The 20963-nt window shown below is 31.9% G+C and overlaps 1 protein-coding gene across 1 annotated transcript in view; it reads left to right on the plus strand.

The window, feature by feature from the left end:
- The window catches only part of LOC129981734 (nuclear receptor coactivator 2-like), a 378069-nt gene that overhangs the window by 179324 nt on the left and 177782 nt on the right, over positions 1-20963 (plus strand). Inside the window, exon 2 of the mRNA XM_056092698.1 lies at positions 7572-7643. The gene's annotated coding sequence lies outside the window, so the exon portion shown is untranslated. The remainder of the gene's footprint in view (positions 1-7571; positions 7644-20963) is intronic.

A 20963-nucleotide genomic window follows, 5' to 3' on the forward strand; every position in this document is an offset into this window, starting at 1 on the left:
CATGGCCTTACTCAGGGATCACAATTTTTATCCTAGGATCAAGAAAAAAAAAATTGAGCATTCGCGACATTCAACATTTATGGCCTTACTCAGGGACCACAATTTTTATCCTAGGATCAAGAAGAAGAAAATTTGAGCACTCGCGACATTCAACATTCATAGCCTTACTCAGGAACCACAATTTTTATCCTAGGATCAAGAAGAAAAAAATTTGAGCACTCGCGACATTCAACATTCATGGCCTTACTCAGGAACCACAATTTTTATCCTAGGATCAAGAAGAAAAAAAATTTGAGCACTCGCGACATTCAACATTCATGGCCTTACTCAGGAACCACAATTTTTATCCTAGGATCAAGAAAAAAAAAATTTGAGCATTCGCGACATTCAACATTTATGGCCTTACTCAGGGACCACAATTGTTATCCTAGGATTAAGAAGAAAAAAAATTGAGCACTCGCGACATTCAACATTCAGAGCCTTTCTCAGGGACCACAATTTTTATCCTAGGATCAAGAGAGTAACATATTTATTAGAGAGTATGCTTGAAAATTTCTGGAAGATCATTCCCGCTAGTTTATTGAATATTTATTCTTGTATTTATCTAATTTTTCCGTGTTAAATTATTTCCATCTGATATGTGGTCTAGTAAATGAAAATTCATTTATTTATATATAATAAAATTTTACGAAATGCTGGTATTATACTGTTAGAACATTGCATTTAAAATTTGATCTTTCAAACCAAACTTTCTGTAGAAAATATAGGTTTAACAAATTTAATTATTGTTGTATTTATAGGTGAAAATGTAATAAATGTTAACTGAATGAATATTTTTTAATAAGCTAACGCATGATACTATTATTTTCCGTTGGTGATTCATTCATAAATTCTTCCGAGTGGCGGATGGATTTTTGTATTTGCTTGCGAAAAAAAAAAAAAAATCCTCCATCATCATTACGTAGAATGATTCCCGCACTGTATCAGTCACCCAAGGCTTATCCTCAGATATTAAACCTACCTTCCACCGATCGACCTTTTTTGAGCGTATTTACTTTGCCATTCCTTTATTTATTTTTCTGGAAACATCCATTCTGTGGAACTGCTATTAATAAGGCCGAGGGAAGTTTGCAAACTCATTGTGTTGTCATCCGGCTACAAAAGACGTCATCGCCAGGCCTCGATGCGCGTGGTGAGAAGGCTTTCGGGATAAAAAAGCCTCGTTAGTCGATTCATTGTTAAGTTTCTCTTTTCAAAACCACTTGTCATCGCGGAGTGGGATGCTTCAGGATGCCCTTTTAAAATACTCGAAATGAATCGATTTCTTTCTTTTTTTATATATAATCCAATCCCTCTTCATTCATAATCTCGGTAATGGTATAATTTTTAAACGATTTTTTGTATAATTATTTACTGACGCAATTGGTAAAAAACATACTAATTTTTTTAAAGACGCAATAAAAAAAAGCATGTAAAAAATTGCACATTTAAAAACGTTTTCTTAAATTTTAAAAAATCAACTTATACATGCGTATATTCTTTAGTTTTCGAGATATTTGCAATAGAAATTTAAGAGTGCAATTAACATCGTATGACACTTTAGATGCTTTAGTTTAGTTATATTAATGCCTCAATTTTAAAGCAATACTAGGGCTCTTTTGGGACAGACCTCGTAATTTTGAACCACGGTCAGATGGCGAGGACGACACCTGAGCTGGCACTCCCTCTCTCCAAGTTTCCACACCACACCAACGTGGAGTGTGATCGGGGGAGGACGTTTGGCATCGACGGATTTAACCTGCAAACAGACCCACTTACACGACGGTTCTTCGGTGAAATCGGGTCTCGAATCTGAAACCATCCGGTTCCAAAGCCGAGACCTTGCCACCAGGCCACCGGGGCTTAACACTTTGGATGCATTTAAAGTATCAGAACGTTATGTATTTATTTGGCCATTCTCGCTCATGACGATGATAAGACAGTATTTAGATTGCTTATTCTTATTTATTTTAGAGTAATTGGTGTCATTTGCAACAGAAGAAATAATTTCAGCATTTCAATGAACCTTGTTTTGAGATACACTGGGGAATTTCAAAGTGAAAAATGACGAATACTGTAGCGAAATTAAAAGTAATAATGATAGTAAAAAAAATATCAAACCGTGGAAAATCTTCATTTATCAAGTAGTGATAGTAATCCATTTATCTACTTCTTCTCATGAAAAAGTAGATAAATGGATTTGGGAGAAAAAAACAACTCAGCTGATGTAAAATTTAAATAATGAAGGCTACTTACTTAGCAGTTTAAATAAGGCCAATTACATACTTGTTTTGAAAACTCTCACGTGCTTCAAAATTATTAACAATTTGTTAATTATTGAACTTGAATTTATTTGTATCAATTTTTTGTAATATTAATTGTCTAATTATTATGTTGGAGTTATATATTATGAATAATATAAAGTAAATGAATCCTTGCATAAGAATCTACTGCTTTACAGGCTTAAACAATTAAATATGTTTCAAATGCAAAATCTTTTCCAAATAAATGTGCACTCAAAGAATTATTACGATAAAAGTTGAGTCATTTCAAAAAATCAAACATGACCATTTGGATACAATTTGTGTTTAAAGAATTTTAATATTAAAAAGTTGTTGTTATTTCTAATGGCACTTGTCATAGACAAGCCCACTGACTTTAGAAGTCAGTGATTTTAAGCCAAGGGTGTGTCTCTTGTTTCTCAGTATGCGCCATCTAGGGCTAAGAGTACGTCTTAGCTACACACACGTCACAAACTCTTTTTACGGGGCTGACTTCATTCATGCATTTCATTCGCTCATTCCACAGATCGCAATTTAGACCTAAATCACTGACATGGAGGACTTTGTGACCACGACAGATTTATACGTGCGCCAGCCACCACACACACGAAGAGTCTTGGGCCGCCGGGGTTCGAACTAGCAACCCAAGGGAAGATATTAAAAAATAATTTGTGTGCTTTATCATGAGCAAAGACATTCAATTTTCATTGAAAATTTTAATACCGAATTCCTTTATGTGCTCATCTACATTAGTCGTTGCAAGAACCTCGACATTCATAATGTATTGTGATAGTTACTGTGATGATTTTCACGAGACAGTTTGAGTTCCATTTTTACAAAATTTGACTCATTAATACTGAATTATTTTTTTGTTTTCTTTAAGAAACAATTTTTTAACAATATAATTCCTTTTCATATATAGTGAAATATGAAAATGATGTTGACTGGTTACTATTATCTGCTGCTTACGTTCATGCCTTTATTACATCTTCTTTTAGTCGAGGTACAGCTGAAGCATACAGCTGCCCATTACGGCGGAATAACCCGTTGAGAGTGACCATCTTTCCTCATCCTTATGATTCCATAACTCTCTCGGACCGTACTTATTCATAAATATTTCACCTCTCACCCATTCGCGCGCCTTTATTTTTCCTCTCCTCTATGCGAAGAGAGAGCCTCCTCGATGACAGACGAGGCAATAGATGCCACGTCTTCCTCGTTTCCATAGATTATTGCTCGTCCAAAATAAACACTCCATCCGTCCGCTAATTGACACGGGAGCTGTCAGCAGCGGTTCGCGGTTGCAGCCGGCCGGAACGATTAACTGCATCGATGATTGGACACTTTTGTGGGGATCTTTTCGTCACCTCTTCCCCTCCCGCTCTATGGACATAGTACTAGTGCGGTGGTTGCAACTGCTCGGAGAGTCGGAAGTTTTGATGGCAGAGGAAACAGTTTACCCTTTGTTTATTTTGCGTGGGAAAATATAAAGATTTATCCAAAAAAAAATTATTATTTGAGGGAAACTTTGCGTATCTAACAAATAGTTTAAAACATTGGTGAACTAATATTTTATCATATTGTAGAATTTTTTGTTTCGTGACTCTTTATTTTTATACATTAAATTAATATATGTCAAAACTATAGCTTTCAAAACTTTTAAAGTCTTGTCTGCATTTAATATACTAGGTTTGGGCTGGGTTTGATGGAGTGTACTGGCACTAAAACCATTTCTGATTATGCAACGCCAACCATAAGGTATATGCAAACATATGGTTCATAAAAAGAAGTATGGTTACATTTTAAAAGGTTAATCAAAACTTCTGCTCAATGTTACAAATATTCTATTCTAGATTTATTTGTAACTGTTGTATAGGTTTGAAGCATTAAAAGAGAATGAACAATACTCGTATAAGGTAGAAAAAAACCAATCATTTTTAAAAAGATAAGATGATGATGAGGTTCTTTATGAACGAAGTCTTTTAAAATAATGTGAGGAGAATGAAAACTTTGAGTTCATTGGGAATTAAAACTTGGGCACTCTATAAGAATGTGCCTAACTGTCAAAAGGCATAATGTGCATCGCGTTGCGGGCGAATACACTGGATAGACACTAAAAGTTCGAAATTCTAATCCTAGGAGTGGTTTTTGATTAGTTTTAATTTCATTGCTTATCTTAATTACTTTAAGAATTTCTGATTTTTAAAGAATTTCTGAATGAAAAGTACTGAAATAATTAAATCAATGTTCACCATTAAGAATCATATGGAATCAGTTTTTGCCTTGAAGTTTTGTTGTAATAATTGAGTCATTATTGAAACATGTGTGTTCTTTAATTGAGAAATCACAATAAAATTTATGATTGAAATTTTAAATGAATATTATTTTCTAAATATTCAACAGCGAATTAAAGAAATCACCGTAATGAGTTTAAAAAGTAGAAACTCATAAAAATGTGATTGTACGTTCTTCAGAATATTTCGAATTATAAACCTAAGGTACTTAAAGGAAACAACATAAATCATGATATATTTATTTGATATTGTTCTTTTTTTATTACAAATGTAATTATATTATATATATTATATTTCATATACATTTCCGTATAATAAGAATTTCGTATAATAGGAATTCCTGAATTAGAATTACGGAATTATCTGTGGTAATTGCAGCTTTACCCTCTGGCAGCGTAATTCTTTAAAATCACTATTTAGATGCGATGTTTGCAAATAAGTTCACATATTTTTCAAAGAAAGTGAACTGATACTATATGTTACACTATAATAATATGACACAATAAAAAATCTGTAATCGTAAAGATAAACAATCTAAACTGCGAAAAACGCGGGATAAAACAGAAAAATTGACTAGATGCCAACCCGCGAAAATCGCGGGATACGCAGATAGAGGGTTAATAAATCATTGGCGTATAGTTTTTCTTTGAAATCAGAATAGCACTCATCGTTAGTATCATAAAATTTATAACTTCTAAATTCGGAAAAACTCTTATAATTTTCATCCTTGAAAAGTATATTTTGCAGGTAGAGCAAAAATCTCATTATCTAATTTTCTTGAAACAGTTTCTAACTATTTTTTGCATTTGAAACTGTATGTTTGGATTAAATTAAATGGTTTAATTATTTCTTTTAAATTAGTCATCTCTCTCTAATTAATTAAACACGTCACTCATTGTGAGTTCCTCTGCTAGTTAAAGTTTTTTAGCTTTTCTAATTAGTTGAAATTTAACTATTACTTTAACTGAATTGATAGGCAAAAGCAGCTTTGAGATGCATCTTAAATTTAAAAGAGAATGAAAACTCCTCTTTGAAGTAAAGTATATCTCTCAGCTGAATAACGCATGAACAGTTAAATGAGAATTTGCGGTAATTAAATTAGCCGAAAACTTTTCGCTTGAACGAGTCTTTTGAGTAATGTTATGACAATTAATCACACGTAAATGAACTATATTGCTTACCAAGGATTAATCAAATAATTGCTTTCGTTAGATATGTAATGCACAAAAAAAAAATGTGTGAAATAAGCATTTTCTCGAGCGTTCATTTGAAGAATCAAGCATCAATGATTTTCCCTAACCATCCCGCCTTTTGATTGTTCATGTGCTTTAAACCACACTTTGTGTGTCGTTAGTCATACTGATGTATTTGAACTTCAAAAAAATATCGATGGTGTTTTCTTTGGGTACTTGTTTAACATATTCTAAATAGAAAAGGGTTACTTAAAACGTTAAGATCATTTCTTTTGAGTAAGTAGCCCGTAAGAGGCAACTGTATATTTAATTATAGTGGAATTTAATTGAATCAAATTGTTTCTTAAAACCCTGAAACTGAATGTTGAAATACTGTCTAAAATTTGTATATATGTTACCGTTAAAGTATATAATGCAGTTATTTCATATATAAAGCTATTATGAAATAACTAGGTATTCTATAAATTAACTAATGAGAGACAGGTAAAGTGTAAAATAAACAATTTATCTAAAATGAAATTAAACTAATGATAGACAATTAAAATGAAAAAGAAGCAATTTATCTAATTTATGCAGCTTATAAATGTTATTTATGGAAACGTACCATAAAATCATTTGTTACAACAAGGATTACTAAAATGACACTTGGAATTACAAAGAACATTATTTCTAAAACAAAAACATTTTTTATTTTTAAAACAAAAACATTTTTTATTTCTAAAACAAACAAACAAAAACATAAATGCAGTAGGGGTGGAAGGTAAATGTATTTGTTGTGCGAGATATGATATAGATTATTTTACACTTTAACGGGCTGCAGATCGTTATTCTATGATATAACTAGTTAAACCATGAATTTTACACTTTAACGGACATGGTCCGTTATTTCATGGAATAACTAGGTATTCTAGAAAATAACGGATTTCATACTTTAACGGTAACATATACAGTTTATTGTATTACAGTAAAATTTGCACCTCTTTATTTTAGTTAATTCAAAATTTAAAAAATTATAAGAAATTATTTTTATCTCTTATTGTTTGCGGTAGTTAAGTTGGTCCGTTCATTGTGTTTTACATGATAAAAAGGGAATAATTACTTTCCCATTTACAAAAAATAAAGAAAGTATAGCAATCGTCAAAAAAAAAAATTCGGACTCAAGGTTTTGGCAAATCTCCAAGTTTTTGAAAATAACTTAAATAATTTTTTTAATGTTATGTTTTTATATTAAATTGTTTATGTTATAATGAAATATAACATAAATAATTTTTTCAGCATTATTTTGCTTAAGGTTAGTTTTTTTTATTGCACAATTATACTCATAACGTATTCTTGAAGAAAATGCTTTATGTAGAATATCATGGATCTTTATACATTTTACTTAACATTTTCAACGCTACCGACGAGATATCTCGTCTTTCAGATACTTCCAATTACAGGTTTCTGTGGGCTAAAATTTGTCTCTTATGCCAGTTTAGATAGGTTGAACTTTCTAAGACATATCTGAAAGAAGAAAAGTTACCTATGAAAGTGTTAAGTAACTTTGTTTCATATCTAAAATGCTTTTCCTTCACAACATATCAGCATGTACGTTCTTATCTGAAAAAGAACGAGAATTCTTACATTGAAGATCAACAGATGCGTACTTTATTGAATTTTCAAAGCTTGTAAAAATTTGTTTATATTCTTATTGCAACGTAGCAATAAAAAATTTATGTAAAAGAAATATAGCGCTCAAACTAAAACTTGACTGTTATTTTCAGAAATCGTATTTGATGAGAAGAGTTGTTGTAAGCATAAGACGGAATTAGACTTCGTTTCTTTCTGCATATAAAGTGAGTAAATATTTTTTTTTACACTTATTTAGCGACTCTATTATTTTTTGTGCGATAAGAATGATGTATAAAAAACAAAACATATTATGTTTCTCACTTTTGTTATTTAGGATTGAGTGTATTTCAAAGTACTGAAATTTCTTTATTATATATGCTCAAAGAATATTAATTAATTTATATAAAATTAATAATTTTAATTTTTAAAAATTACTTTGAATAGTTTTATTTTTCGCACTGCTTTGTTAAATTTCGATTAATTTGAAGACAGTGTAGTTAAAAGCCGCCGAATCAATGCAGTTATATCTTATGGGATTTCAAACTGTCAAAAATGATATGTTAAACTAAATCACTTTCCAAGTTAGAATATACGCATTTAGTTATCAATTGTTACAATAATATTTTTTTAGTGCTTACTGTTGTCATAAAAGTATTTAATTTATCCCCTGAATTTAAATCTAAAAGTATATATATATTTAGAGATTTCGTGGAAACATTTTATTAATACAATAACCAAACATTTCTATGTAAGTCATATCATTGACTCTCCGATCCTCTAGAAGGCGCACGAATAATAAATGCTGAATGACCGGACCGCCGCGACAGCAAAAGTGGCGGGAACTATGATTGAGTCCTGAGGGCCATCACTGGCCACGGTACAACCCTTCCCTAAGGAAGTGCGTCCCATCGTCAATGGGAGGAGCCAGACCCCACCTTTTAATGTACCCTCCAGGGTGGCGAAATCCAACCCCCATACCGGAAGAATCTCATCTTCATTTCGATGTGTCCCCTGGGGGGGTGGAGGAATATAAAAGAAGCTCTATATAAAAAGAAAAGAAATGTGATGTAATATAAAGAAAAATCTATATAAAAGAACTTCTTTTATATATTCTATATAAAAGAAGTTGTTTACAAAATTCAACAGTACTATCAAAATCCAAATTATTTCTTTTGATTTATGGAACAAAATGTGAAAATGTGATTGGCGAACTATCTCTTTTATTTAAAAAAAATATATATATAATTCGTTAAAAACACACTTGTTTAACTTATAGAACATTACAAAAATGTGTTGCATTAGAAATAATAATTTTTTATAAATTTATTGAGAAAATATTACTTATAAGATTTAAATCTTCCAATCTACGAATTTTATCGTATTTCTAACTTTAGTTAATTTATTCCCCATGCTTTTGTGAGATAAATTTTGTAGAAACCTCCTTATTTCAGTTTTTGACTGAAAGCATCAATCAAAAAAGGGGAACATTTTCTATGCTATTTTTGAAAATTCAACTTCCTTTTTGAAAAATGGCTTGTCTGCAACAAAACTGCGGTATCAATCAGTACATTGCAAGGATGAAACTAATAAATTTTTCAAAGACTGTATAAGCTGCTAAATTTCATCGTTTATTTATTTTTTATCAGCATAAGAAGTTTTATTTTTATAATCCTCCATATTACTAAATCTTCTTATCGACTCCTTTTTCATTTTGAAAGATTTTGAGATTTATTGATACACATAACCATTGCCATTTTTAAAGCAGTGCGAGTTATTATTTAAATCCGAGCTATGTGATGTATTGTCACCTGACATTACAATCATGATAAAATTTACTGCTTTGGGTGTTGCAGTTATTTCACATATACTTATGTTGCACGAAAGTCTCGTGGACGAATCTCGTGTTCAGAACGAAGAGTTATGTACTGATAGTGCAATTTTCTTGATTCATGTTCAATTATTAATTTCTAGCATACGTAGTATAGAGAAAAAATAGTAATTGTTAAAAAATTCGAACTCGAGAATTTTGATGAATTTTAAGTTTTAGACCTAGTTGAGTTCAAAAACGTCTGTCCATCTGTCTGTCTATAACAAAGATAACTCAAAAAATGCTTTCAGCTAGACGGATGAAATTTTTGATACGTTCTTTACATTTTGAGCAATATCCGTTCAGAGGAAGTCTGTCTGTCCAGCCATTCGAATATAGGTTTACACAATAACTACAAAACGAAGAGAGCTAGATGGGTAAAATTTGGTACACATATTTAACATCTATAGTGTATATACCCTTGTCGAAATGTGAGCTAAATATAACGAAGGGTTGACCATTTATTCGTCTGTATTTTAGGAAGTTTGTAAATGCGATAATTCAAAAACGCAGTTACTTAAATATTTTAAATTTGGTATGTAATTTTGTAACTACGATTGTAATTCTGTGTCAGATTTTTGTTTAATCGGTCTAGAAAAACGCATCTAAAATACAGATTCGATTTTTGGATAATATCTACCACATCAATTATTTTGAAAAACCCTTACTTTAGCTTTTCATCGTTGTATAAAAAACGAACACAACATCACTACATTTCTTCTATTACCGTAAAAAAATACAAATAAAAACCTTAGGAGAAATCATCTCATCGGCTTCGCCATTCCCAGCTGTCTCTCCGTTCTAAAAATCACAGCAGAGGGCTCATTTTCTTTTCTGCATTGTTTCACGGGCCGCCACCCTCGCCTAGGGAAGTGACGTCACCACATGCGGAGGTGTTAATCCGTCCACGTCTTCGTCCCTTAATTAATGAAGCATGCTGAAGTGGGATTTGCGTCAGGCTGAAAAAACCTCCTGATTATCGGAGGATTTACTGTTCAGGTAAAAGGCCGAAGAGGGATTTGGGCAGATGTGAGAGACGGACTGAGAGAAAGTGGTTTATGCCTGCATGAAAAAAAAAAAAATGCGCGGTGTATTTGAGCACAAATAGAATCCAATTAAATAAGACGAAAAAGTATTTATTTAAGGGCATTTCACAGAATTTAGTTTATTTTGTTACAGTTGCTTTACGAATGTTTATATAATATTGTGAAACGAATTTATTTACATTTCTAGCAAGAAATTACTACAGAATTTAAGATTAATCTGTTTTGCCTTTTAAAAGGTCCCCCCAGGGGGGGGGAGGGGAGGGCAACTCGAAATGAAGATGATATGCTTCCGATATGGTGGTTGGATCTCGCCACCCTGGTGAATACACGAAAAGGGGCTCTTTCAATCGATGACGGGATGTACTTCCTTAGTGAAGGGTTGTACCGTGGCCAGTGATGGCCCTTAGGACTCAACCACAATTCCTGCGCAATTTTGCTGTAGATGCGGTCCGATCATTCAGTTATTTTATCCGTGTGCCTTCGGGCGGGGCGGAGAGTCGGTGACATGACTTGTCGTTCAGAAGGAGGAGATCGGGGTCACATTGAGTGATATACAGATAATAAATAAATCCTAGTTCTTTCTCATTTATCTTTTAACTTTTTGTAAAGGGGTAGGCACTTGAGATATGGGGATGAGAGGCTTCGTATTCGATGGATGGTACAAAAATGGAAGTGCAACTCCTTCTTGATGACAGATAGTACCTCCTTATAAAAGGTCCGCGCATGAAGTGTTCGTAATAAGAGCTATTTTTTGTCCGTCGCAGTAACCAATGTTATTTTGTCGCCGTAACTCGGTCATTGAATTCACCTCAAATGCTTTAACAAGGTGGGGGGATTTCCATATAATTATCTTCTAACCATTCTTTCTGGAGGGTACTTTGAATATGAATATGAAAAGTTAATGTGATAATAAAGCTTTTCTTGCTTCCACAGTCAGTACTGAAATAGGTTGGGGATTCCGAATTGCTTCCATCCTAATGACGGAACGTACCTTATATATATATATATATATATATATATATATATATATATAGTATTGATGATAGTGTTTTGTTAGCTCCATTTTGGATGACAAGGAGGACCCCTAATTAGAGGCGTTTTGTGTGAGGCATCCTGGCTTCGATCTAAATTGAAAACAAGTGAAGCTTGAATTAGAGAAATTATTTTTCTAACTTTTTCTTTTTAGTTTACAAAATATGTACATACATTAAAAAATTTAATAACTGTTAAAAAAATCTCACCTCAACTTTTAATCATTATCAACGTTTCGGACTTATCTAAGTCCATGAAGTAAACTTTGAAATTCCATCTGACCATAATAACTGTAAAACTCTGCAAGCTTAGTAGACGAAATTCGGCATTTGGTTTTATTACTGAAATTGTCAATCAAAGTCTAAATTGCATCCATCAAGGGTTGAATAACAGCTCGATCTATGTATCCTTGTCTAAATAAATGTGAAAACTCAAATACATATCACTATTATTGGATATTATTTTAATATATGATTTTTATATCCAATTTTTAGATTTATTTTTAAATGTTTTGAAGAAAAGGCTGTTTGTATGTATTTCCATATATATGTGAAAACGATAAAATACAGCATACTAAATAAATAAGATTTCGTGTGTGGTTTTGATAGCAGTATCAATTTTTGAATTCAATGTTAATCTGAGAAAAGAGGTAAAAAATCTGTACTTCATTTTATTTTTTCAACCCGACGTGAAATAAGCTGTGTCTTAAAAAAGTATGGATAAGACTCGTGTGTGTGTGTGTGTGTGTGTGTGTGTGTGTGTGTGTGTGTGTGTGTGTGTGTGTGTGTGTGTGTGTGTGTGTGTGTGTGTGTGTGTGTGTGTGTGTGTGTGTGTGTGTGTGTGTGTGTTGTAAGTGCGAATATTTTACTGTTTAACCGGACATAATACTTGTTACTTTACTTTAATTATATTCTTGTAACAAAATTGGACTTTTACAATCATGTTATTGTTATTTAAAATGATAAAAATAAGTGAATATAAATTAGAAAAAAAGCTATAGCAAGTTCTAAGCTATTGTATTAAAATTCTTAAACTTTTTAGACATAAAAAAACATATAATGGAGCATTTTAGAAGTTTTCTGGCTTACAAATTCCTAACATTTTCTCTTGCTGTTGATCTTTCTTTCCTATTCAGTTCGTCTCGATTATCTGAAATAAATTGATTTTGGCTTTATAATAAATAAAATCCAATGAAGTGGGGAAAAAATTCCGTTTCTAAAATATTCGAAGAATAAAAGCGTAATCCATCTTTTCTTATCTCTCGCTTTCGTTATATATCTTCATCCGTCACAAAAGAATCAATAGATTGAAAGCTCCAAATCCATTTCATAATCCACTTATTCAAATATGCTTAGCGTTCCATTGCAATCCGCACATTCCTTCAGACTTTTCTGTTGTTCAAAACATTTAAAAATATTCGTTTGTCAAACATGTTGCATTATGTTGAATGAAATACTCCAGAGGCGGTTTTGAAACAACGATGGTGTATTTACATAATCGTATTGTATCAAATATCTTATTGATAATTACGGATTTATTTGAATGAATGTATTATCTGTTCACAGATTATCAAATTTTATCGCATGAATGAAATACCGATTGTAGATATTTTTTGTATATTATTTTCGGGGTTGTTTTTTGTGAATAACAATATAAATTAAAGACGGATTATAAAAGATGTTTATCAGTTTGGTTAGTATTTTGCATATATTTTCTCTCTCGTCATTTCCTGTAAAACATTGTTTTTCTCACTGAACACATGTCTTTTAGTACTGTTTAATATATTTGGCATTTCATTAGTTTTCAGAAATGTGATTTTAAATTAATTCATTCCGTTCAGTTCATTCAATTCATGCCCAGTTTATTAAAAATTTAGAATGTTGATGGTACAGAATTGATGTTGCAACATTTCCCGTTTCCGTCACATGATAATTGTCATTCCGGTCAGATGTAACGTCATCTATTGCCCCACGCATCATTAAGTTTCCTCCGGACCGCCATATGGGGATCCTCTTCGCCAGTTTAGTCAATGTTTCTGGTCATTTGTTGTATCCAGATAAAGGACAGCATATGTGTGTTTCGTCGTTTCAAAGAGATCCATCATATCTTCAAGGGAGAAGAACATCAAAACATCCAGATGTTAAACTTTTTTTTCCATTATGAATAGGCTTTTCACATCTTCGAGGAACAATCGATCACTACCATTCGTTGTCATTAAGTATCGAAGTCAGATGGACTTTTGCCGGTGTTAGTGATGAATTGAATATAATAAACATGTGTTCGGGAAGGGTCAGCTACAAAGATGAATCATTAACGGACATTCCGACGATGGAGGAAGCATTGCTGAGCAGCTATTGGGTGATAAGGAACTCAAGTTGACCAATGAGAAAGTCAGAGGCGGAGATTTGACGGAAATAAAATGCAGGATTTTTATTTTGAGAGGGGAGAAGAGCAGTGAGAGCCGTTAAGGAGGAATCGGCGAGACATGGATGTTCGAAGGTGTTCCTGATTTTGTGAGAAGCTGCATGTGATTCGGGCTTCTGTGTTAAGATCCACCCGATAAAAATGGGTGCATTTCTGGAGCTATCCCTGGAGTGCTAATCGTTTGAGCTAACAGCCTGTTGTTTTTTTTTTATGTGTATGTGTGTGTTTACTCTCCAAATTGATTGAGGAATTATTTCATGATTAACTTTCAATTGTTGTGTGAATTTTGTAAATAATATTAACCCAGATGAGAACAAGTTGTTATTGTGTACATATATAAGGCTTAAATAAAAGAATTGTTTGTTACGCTACAATCTTATTTGATCGGTCCGAATCAAGACATTACAATAGGAATGTCTGATGCATTTTTTGGAATTTACTTAAAACAGTTATACCTTGGAAGCTGTGGTAATAAACCAAAACTAATAATTACGTTCTCTTAAATAATAATGATATTATAACCTTCAAGAACAGATTCCCAAAATCTTTCTATTTAATAGAATGACGTTATTTTACGGCAATTAATCCTCAATAGGTCATTTAGAAAGACAAGATCTCCGTGCATTATTCAAACAAATAGGGGTATTAATGGAGTTCTAATGCGAATTTTCTTTAATTGCAGGATGTTTTTGTGACACGTAATGGTTTTTCTCTTAATTAATTGTCCTTACTGTTATGTCCTGATTAATTCGGAAAATGCTCTCGATGACAAACAAAATACCAAAAGAAAAAAAAAAGCAGCAAAATCCTGGCATCCACAATTTTGAATGAATGCCCTCACTGTTGAACATCCAAAAAAAAAAAAAAAAGTAATAATAAAAATGACGAGGGGGCAGCGTCAAGTTCTCCCCTCCCCTTAAGTAGCTAATGATGAAAATTGTCTTCCAACCACTTTAATGATTAACTCACATTTAAATCTTCCTAATTAACCTTACAAAATTTCATCGATTATCCGCGGAGAGGCAAGTGAGAGATTTTTGAAAGCCGGATCATTAATTTCTCCGGCTTAATTGCGTCTCTTTCACAAAATCGGAGACTCGTTTTGCCGCTGAGGCTTAATTGCTTTGTTTCCGAAGATGCGCTCTATTAATCTAGCGGATGATTAAATCACCTTCTGTCTTCGTGTTAAATGGATCCCCTAATTATATCGATTTCCCCCGGTTCCGATTGCGGGCCTTTTGTTTCGCGAGAAGACGGGGCTTTTGAAAGGAGTGGGGTAAATTGGGGAATAATTCATCCGGGCATCAAAACAGGACTGGAGGAGGAACGCAAGTGGAGTGCTTGCAAACTGTGGGTGTTTTTCGCTAGAATAAAAGTCCTTCAACGGGTGAATACTTTGTAGTTGAGCGAAAATTTTGCAGCCACTCTTAAGAAATTAAATTATAATAATTGCGTACATCACACAAAAGAAATTCAGTTATGTGTGTATAATAAGAATTATTTTATCACTGGTGTTAAATGAACAGATAATGAAATATGATGTGAAGAAGTATGTCTTAAAATTAATATTTCATTATTTTTAGTAGATTTGAAATGAAGTATTAAATAATCATATAAAAAGAAATTAAGTTATGGCAGCCATTTTGTAATTTTTTTGTTTAAAAAATTATTTTGCTCTTTTTAGTTAAATTGAAATAAATGAATGAAATATCATGTGAAAAGATATTAATTAGTGAACCAAGCATCGTCAATTTAAAATAGTATGGAAATATGGAGAATAGGGTTATGCATGAACAGCTATTTGTTACAATTTGATTCTTTATTTGATTATAAGCTATTTTAAGTGGTTTTCGTGATAATAAATTAAAAATTTATAACAAACTGTATGAAAAAATGTATCAAGTTTGGAGAAAAATCCGGCGACAACTAAACAGATTCTGTTGAAAAACTTAAGGGTTTTAAAATTTTCGTATTATTAAATGTTTTTTTTTTTTTTAACTTAGTTCAAATATTTGAAACAGAATGAAAATGTCTTGCTGTTTTTGTATATATATTTTGGTTTCTGAACCTTAGAAATTCCGTGGCCTCCATCAGTTTCATCTTCTCCGCGTATACATTTCTACTATATTTACAGTTGTTGTGTGTGTCTAAAATGCAATGTATCCGAATACATTTGAATTTTATGAAAAAGCCTGCAACTTATTCAGATTGTACTATCATTTGCCAATCTTTTAATTTTCATCATTGCTACCTTATTTGTTTTTACTTGAAATAAATAACTTCCTGCAATTACAATTATTTTGTTTAATAGAAAAAGGGTAATAGTGGCCTCATTTCAAATCGAATTTTTTAAGTATTCATATATGGAGATCAGAATCCTGCCCCCTCCCCCCCCCCGTTAATTAAATCCTTTTTGAGAGTCGGGGTGTTAAAAAATTTATTTGCCTCTTCATTTGTTATGCCTTTATGACACCATTAGTGCTTTTCATTTCATTTGTTGGCCTTTAATTATTTTCACTTATGTATAGATAGGTCAAAAAATATATGGCTTCATTTATTATACAAGAACATTTTTTCCCCAATTCACAAATATCCATAAACATAAAAAATAAAATCCTTCATTGAATTTTTAATTTATGATAGGGAAAAAAAGAATATATAAATTTTTAAACAGTTGTCATTACTGGAGAAATTTGACATTAAAAAGACCTGTGATTGGTCATAGTATGGAACTGATGTGTCTATAAACTTACAAACAAGTTAATAGTTTCTTATTTTAGGTCTGACTTTCGCTGTTCTTAGTTTCGTATCTAAAATACGAAACTAAGATCACATAGAAAAGAAATATTAAAGATATAGATAAAAGTTGTAAACTTTAAGTGACGTGGGATCACGTAGAAAACTATTGTAATCTCGAAAATTTTCATTGCTTTCTTTCCAATTTTTGACAGCAATATTTAAAAAATTATTTTGCTTTCCAATAAGTATTTTAAACAGATCTTTTTTTTTTTCTCCCTTATTTACATTGTTAATCACTTCACTTTTACTTTCTTTTTTCAACTTTGATGACATAAAAAAATTTGTCGAACGGAAACTGGATCACGCGAGTGTTTTTACGTACTTAAAAAGGGGTTACGAATGGCAACAATTTTCCCTGGTTTAGTGAACCCTTCTTGCCAACTGCAAGGAAATGCTTAAGAAACACATTTTGTAGGAAGGGGGTGCTGAAAAGGAAACCAAATCGTCTTAAGATCGAGGAGTACACTGGGATAGGGAGGGAGGGGGTCGATAATCGCATCGAAGCCAGCTACTGACGGCAGCGATCGACTACCCACGGGGTGGTTTGAAAAGCCATGATCGATCATTGTGCTCAGTGCCCCCCCCCGCTCTTCCCCTTCTCCCGTTGCGAGATGGTATCGCATCGCTACAAAAAAATCCCATGCCCCCCCCCCGTAATCTACCACCTACCGCACCCCCTTTTGGCTCAATACAATATATATAGATGAAGAGCATCTGCTTGGTTTTAGTCTCGGTAAAAGTTTTGTAGCGTTTCCGCCTACTCTGTGCCAATGACCTGAATTGCTTGGAAAAAGATCGTGCCAGTCTATATTCCAAAGCATAATTTTTTTAAAAAAAAATACAAAAAAGTGCTCAAAAATATTTTTACTTGAAATAGGATAATATATATATAATCTAATTTAAATCTTAATTTATTTCCTAATTTTTATCTTAATTTAATCCCACATTAACTTCACTCTAAAATGGTTTTTTATTTCCTGATCCAATTCCACATTTTTAAAATAATTTAATTAATGCCTCTATAGTGCTATATAAGCCTCTGTAAAATTGCTTTAATCAGCAGGTTCTCACGCTCCGAGTGAAGGTGTAAAAATCTGTAATGTTTGCAACATTCTTCTAAAAACACCTAAATTTCCCTTTCCGGTCAAAGAAATCCCTATCAGAATCTCATAGTATAAAATAATCGAAGGGGGAAATTTTTGTCTTTTCTGCTCTTGTATCGCTTGTGAACGAACTTCAGTTTCATCATGGCTTCTTGTACATAAATTATGCCTGAAGGGATGGAATATAACGAAGTTTTAAAATTTTCAGAAGTGCCTGTATATATATATATATATATATATATATATATATATATATATATATATATATATATATATATATATACGCTTTTGTCTGCGCTGCGGCGGACATATATATATATATATATATATATATATATATATATGTCCGCCGCAGCGCAGACAAAAGCCGAAGTGGGGAAGAAGGGCCGAAATAAATTATCCCTCGCCTTATATAACCTTAGATTTTGACAGGGAAAATATTTCTTCACAGTGCCAATATATTAATAAGATTCTCATAGGGATTTCTGATGCATGTCAACCACATGTAAGGGAAACACAGGGATCTTTTAAGAAAGAATGTGCTTACTGGACATTTTTACCCCTTCACGCCGAGCGTGTGAAAATATCGGCGTTTAGCTGACTAAGCAATTTTATGAAGCTTCTCTTGAATTAATTAAGTAGAGAAAGTGGAATTGGATCACGAAATAAGAAAATATTTTTAGAATGAAGTTACTATGGGCTAAATTAAGATGAAGCTATTATGAAAATTAATTAAATTGAAATTAGAGTTAAAATATCATTACATATATATATATATATATATATATATATATATATATATATATATATATATATATATATATATATATATATATATATATATATATATATATAGATAGATAGATAAAATTAAATTTAACATTTACATTTTATAAACCATGAAGGCCTCGGATTCAAACCATATCATATTATTTCGACAAACTTCATTGAATCTAAATTCATTAAGAAGTAAATTCACGAACCGCTACTTAGATTTCATTGTTAATTTTGTAATTCTTTTTCGTCATTTATTGTAATTTCCTCTATATTTTCCCTTCATCTAATTTCTTTATTTGTTAATAGACATATTTCATACATCACGATAGTTAAAGGATTCAATGATTTATCTTTTACTTTATGAATCAATAGATTTTATATTCAGATTATCAACTAAATAAACATGTTATAACTTTTTTTAAATGATGCATTAAATGCATAATTTTTAAACGATTAAACGGATTTAATAGATATTTAGCATTAACATTTTAATCTTGAATCATTATATATTGAACTGGTCTGTAAAGATATTTTTAATTTGTGATCAAAACCATTTTACAGTAATAGACGTTTAATATTACCACATAATTAGTAATTTCTCAGATTAATAGCGATATATTAGTATAAAATCCCATTAGAAGTTACTCACGTAATTTGCTTGCTAAAATCTAATTGGCTCTTTTATATTGTATGTCGCTTGTATGTGGTAGCAATTATACTAAATTTTTGCCATTAAAACCGCTTTTTTCGCCAAAATGAGGATTATTGCTGAAAAAATAATACTTCATATTTGTTAATCGAGTATAGATAATGCAAAATAATAAGAAGTAGCCAATAAAAATGTATCTTTTGATTTATGTACATTATCATTTGATGCACTGTATTATTTGTACATTAAGTATATTATGTATCATTTTATGCAATTGATTAGACCGTATTTGATTTTCCTTACGATTAGAAAAAAAATCAAAATTCGTATGCCTCTATTTGTCAAATTTTTTTTAATCATATTACTAGTCAAATATACATAAAAATAAAAATGAAACTATTCAAATAATAATAAAAGTAAAAATAAAAATATTCAAATAATTCTAACGAATTTTGAAAAGAGTTTTCTTATATATATAAAAATAACAGAGTTTTGTTAAAATTATTGTTTAGATTTTAGTTGTGAAGACATTTATAATTCTCTTTCAACTGCAATCGTTTCTTTCACAAAATAACATGGAATTATCATATTCATTATCAAAAACGAACAATTAAAATTATTCTAATATTCAAAATTATATTTATTTAAAGATTTAATTTAATAAAGAAATATGAACGTCTCAAAATGTTGATAAAAAATAATCGCTGTATATTTTTATCCCATTTCATTTTAAAACTGAAAGATTTATCATGACTTTTATTAGCGTTAAACTTCTTTCAATCTCTCTCTCATTTTTCTAATTTTTCAATTTCCGTTTTTGGTAAAATTCCTCTAAAACTGAAATATTTGATTTTCTGATTCAGCTCTTAATTTTGATATTTTATTAATGCTAAATTCATTATCTGTTATTTCAATTGTAATTCATACAAGATTCTTGCTTTTCCCATTTTATTTACTAAAAAATGGAATGATGTTGATGCATTTGAGTTATTTCAACGAGCTTGCTTGGCTCAACTGTTTCATCTGCAGAAGGGGGGGGGGGGGTGAGAGATTTTCAAATCATTCACTTTCCATTATTTTTCACTCTCGAATGGTATCCATTGTTGGAATTGGAACCGAGAGCCTTCTGTCGTGTTGAATAAAAAATTATTCAGAAAAAAAAAATCACTCATCTTTCTCTCCAGAAGAGTTGTCGTTATAATTCGGTTGGATTTTTTTTATCCGTTTTTTTTATACCAGAAAACCGATATTTTCCAACAACTTCCTTCCAGCTGTACGGGCAAGCATGGATTTCTGCTGTGGCTCCTGAAGCCTTTTTTGGGAGCGGAAGTTAGCAAACGGTGGTTCCGATAACAACACCATGAGGTGGCAGGGGGTGGGGGAATGATAAAAAAAAGATCGTAGCACATAAAAAAGAGCCGGCGATTGTGAAGAGGGGTGGGTAAGTGAAAGAACGGAAGCACTCCGCATCTTGTATTTTGGCTGTTAACGCATTCGTTGCGTTAAAGGGATCGCTGAATGAATTTGAAAAGGGATAGCGATTCTTCCCCGTTTTTACTGCCAAAAGTCTCCAGAGCTGCAAGCCTGTTTCGGTTCCAGTCGCCAAATTAACGTCATTTTCTTGGCGTCAGTGTGCGCTGAAACTGATAACACATTTATTAGGTCAAAGTTCTTAGACGTTTTCAGTGCCGACCTCCTTTAAGGCTAAATATATTTTTTTACATTACGTTTCCATCTAAAAATAATTTCTAGCAATTCCATCCATAGATCAGGGGATCAACGTTTAGTCCAGATAGTTCCGAATGGTCCTCATAATTTTTAACTTAAACAGATGACGAGGAAGACAC

The sequence above is a fragment of the Argiope bruennichi genome, chromosome 8 (assembly GCF_947563725.1).
Source record: "Argiope bruennichi chromosome 8, qqArgBrue1.1, whole genome shotgun sequence".
In the NCBI taxonomy this organism is placed as follows: Eukaryota; Metazoa; Arthropoda; class Arachnida; order Araneae; family Araneidae; genus Argiope; species Argiope bruennichi.